Source organism: Orycteropus afer, unplaced genomic scaffold (genome assembly GCF_000298275.1).
Source record: "Orycteropus afer afer isolate SDZICR_OR568_19922 unplaced genomic scaffold, OryAfe1.0 scaffold00073, whole genome shotgun sequence".
NCBI classification, from domain to species: domain Eukaryota; kingdom Metazoa; phylum Chordata; class Mammalia; order Tubulidentata; family Orycteropodidae; genus Orycteropus; species Orycteropus afer.
This window is the reverse complement of record NW_006921660.1, coordinates 3072078-3076002: the sequence shown is the minus strand read 5'-3', so window position 1 is coordinate 3076002 and position 3925 is coordinate 3072078.

Here is a 3925-nt window from a genome sequence, read left to right as displayed (position 1 = left end):
CTATTTTGGTCATGTTGTAAGAAGGGACCATTCCCTGGAGAAGGATGTCATGCTTGGTAGGGTGGAGGGTCAACGAAAGAAGGGGAGGCCTTCAAGGAGATGGATTGACACAGTGGCTGTGATGATGGGCTCAAGTATAGCAGGGATTGTGGGGCTGGTACGGGATCGGGCAGTGTTTTGTTCTGGTGTGCATGGGGTTGCTATGAGTCGGAAATGACTCGACGGCACTTAACAACAACAACAACAAGCCAAACACTTAACCTTTTCCATTACCTATGGACTCCTGTAAGTGTGTAAAGTTCAATATTTTAATGATGGCTGTGTTTAACAAGGGAGCTTTGGTGGTGTAGTGATTAAGACATTTGGCTGATAACTGAAAGATCGGTGGTTCAAACCTGCCAGATGCTTCGCAGAAGTAAGATGAGACAGTCAAATTCCCTAAAGGTTTACAGCCTTGGAAACCCAATGGGGGTCACCATGAGTCAGAATCTATTCGATGGTAGTGAATTTGGTTTTGGTTTGGTGTTTGACAAACAACTCTCAAAATTCCTGAAAATTTAACAGTGGTTTCTCTTACATTGTTGTGCCCTGGTTTCAGCACACCACTGTAACCATCCTCGATCTTTCAAATCAGAGTCTCTGAAAGGCAGGTGCGAGATATGGAGCTCAGGAGGGTCCACCAGCAATTCTCAAGCACAGGGAAGCTTGGCGTTTGAAAACTAGTCCCCTTGGCTTTGCTGCCAAGAAGTTGGGGCTGAAACCCCTCAGTATGTTTGGCCAAACTCACACCCACCACGAAACCTCAGCCTCAGGGCTATGGAAAAGGCAGGGGGGGCTAGCTCATCTGCGTTTTTCCAACCCTCATCCTGTGTCTTCTACTTCTTGATTTTTGCTGCTTTGCTCAAGGCAACTAGTCTTAAATACAGATGCGGTCCCTTGTGGCTTCTGGTCCAATCCCCTTACCACCAGTAAGATGACTTTAACGCCCCTACATTTAGGATATTGGTGAAAATAAATATGTTGTTTTTAAATTCTCAGTGCTTGTCAGTTACTTGAATTGATTGGTGTGATTTTATAATTGCCAGGCAGTCTATTAGTTGAGAGCCTCTGAAATTTATGAAAGGGTCTTAAACCAAAAGTCAGTGTACTCGCCATCAAGTGGATTCCAACTGATAGCAACTCCATGTGTGTCAGTGGAGAACTGTGCCCCATAGGGTTTTCAATGGCAGATTTTTCAGAAATAGATCGCCAGGGCCTTCTTCCAAGGAACCTTCAGGGGGACTTGAACCACCAACCTTTCAGTAATCAGTCAAGCGCATTAACCTTTTATACCACCCAAGGACTCCATCGAAGGATTTTGAGGAGAAGGAGAAAGAAAAATACCCAGTCCTTGTCAATTGGAGTAAAAAAAAAAAAAAAAGACATCAGGAGACTATAAGGAAAAATATATAAACTACACTGCTCTGCAAACATTAACATGCAGCCATTGGCTTCCTGCCTCAGGGGATCTTTGGGCAGTAAGCACCAGACAGTTATTCCCACTGACCTGAAGGAAACGAAAGCTGGTGGTGGGTGGGGTTCGGCCCATAGAGTCCTGGGGCTGGGTGGGGAATGCATGTGTGTGCACCCTTCCAGAAGGCCCTTTGTTGCTGCCTTCCAACTCCCAAACCAGAGGATGGGTGTCTGAATGTGCACCTCCAGGATGCATCACCCTCACATAACCATTCTGGTTTGTGGGTGTATCCAGAAGTATCTCAGTCTGTTTCATTTAAGACAGGAAGTAGGAGAACCCGCGTCAGTATTACTTGATCTCGCCTGTCATGTGCTGGCATAGAGGAATGCGTGGATCTCCAGCAGCAGGTTTGATAGCCCTGTTTCAATAGCTGGATGTGTGTGGGTGGAGAGGTTCTGAAAACCCAGCTATCTGATGTTTCTATCTTTTGAGGCCCCACTGAGACTGAGACTTTATTCCAAGTCTTAAAAGGACTCATGCTTAAGAAATAATGTTAGATCAGCAGCAGATAAGGAAGGAAAGATCCTGTCATGACGAGACAGAGAACAGAATAAAGTGTAGTAATAGTCATAGCCAATATTTATTGAGCACTTACTGCTTTAGGTTAAGGGCTTTATATGTGTTTTCATCCTTATCCTAACAGTAATCCAATAATGTAGGCACTATTATTACCTCCACTTAACAGATAAGAAATCTGAGGCATAAATAAGCCAATTAGCTTGCCAAACCATAGAGCAAAGAATTAAGCCCAACAAAAGCCCAGGCCTTAAAAAACAATAATTCCAATCGCCTCTCCGTCTTGTCTTGAAGCTTTACCTGCTAAATCTCAGTGCTCACTTAGCATGGAGCACATCCTCCTCAGACCCACAACAGATACTGAGTGCATCCTCAAGCAGTAGGGGCTGATGTCACAGTAAGCTCATGCTGGCTTTGGGGCTGTAAAGTCAGAAATTGCAACAGCAAAGGGGCTTTGCAGGAAGGATTATGGAATTGTCTGCACCATGGACACAACCTCCACCCACTACACAAATAGAAATGAAAAGACCTCTATTTTAGGATTAATTGGGTTGTTTTCTTTATAAATCCTTTCTAAATATTAATCTAGGCTCACACCCCTTGTGGTTAAGTTAATTTCCAGTTAACAAGTGGGAAAATCATTACAAATTGAGGGCAGCCTTGACGCCTTCTCTTGAGGACCTGAGTGTCTGGGGACTCATAGAAGTCCAGAGGGGATGACACCTCAGCACAGAATCTTCATTTTATAGGATCTGAGGCCTGAAGAACCACATACCTGCTTTGGGTCAGTGTCAAGGCTAAGACCCAGCTCTGGACTCCATGTGTTTACTTTTGGCAGCAAGTCTCAGCCCCAGCTGATGCCACAGTCAACAGAGTATTTGTCCTTTTCTCTGGGTGAGAGATTAAGCTCCATGCAAACCTTAACTTAGCACCTGCCAGGTACTGGAAACTCTACTCGGCCTGGGGGGTCATTTGTGGAGGGAGTGTAAGTGGAGTGCAGGATTCCAGGAGAGGTCACAAACTGAAGGCAAGTGATGTGTGGTGTCCACCCTTGCGGCCACTCAGCTTCTCTTCCTGGATCCTGTGAGCAAACTAAAGTGAACAGGAAGAGAACAGGAAATGACAAGAGGTTAAAGTAGAACAATAGGCTGTGTCACAGTCATTCAGTAACTATTGAGCAGACGCTATGTGTGAGACACTGGGCTAGGTCCTGAGGTTAGAGCAGTGATTAAGAAATACACAGTCTTTGCTTTTCTTACAATTTAGGATAGGGAGACAGACAATAAACAAGGAAAAAATAATATGACTGTAAATTTGTAAGGGTCTCTCTGAGAAGGTAGCATGTCGTACAAAGATTTGGGGTTAGAGGAGTGTGGACTAATCCAGACAGAGGGAACAGTGAGTACAAAGGCTGAAGCAGAGACATGCTTTGCACGATGGTTCCAGACACCAAGCTAAGGCCTGTGGGGTAGGAGATCCAGGAACAAAGTGGAATGTGGGATCAGGTAAGGCCAGGAGGTGGGTGGAAGTCACATGACACAGGCTCTGGAATTGGGGTTAGTGCATTGGGTTTATTGTAATAGTTTCCTTTTGCTAAGACCTGGAGAGCTGACACAATCCAGTGTGCGTTTTTAAAAGGAAACTTTGACTTTTGGAAGGCATAGATGGGGACTGGTTCTTGTAACAGAGATGATGCTGCTTAGTCTGGGGAGGTGTCAGTGAGTCGGCAACAAAACGAAGAATCCAGGGTGTGTTCTTTGGAGGTTAAGCTAGCAGGGTCTGCAAATACACTGGCTGTAGGTGTGAGGCCTGAGAGATCTTTAACCAGAAGCCTTTAGTATGGAGATTAACACGTCCCATGCTGAGTCCTAATGCCTCCAGGTAGATCTTTAACCA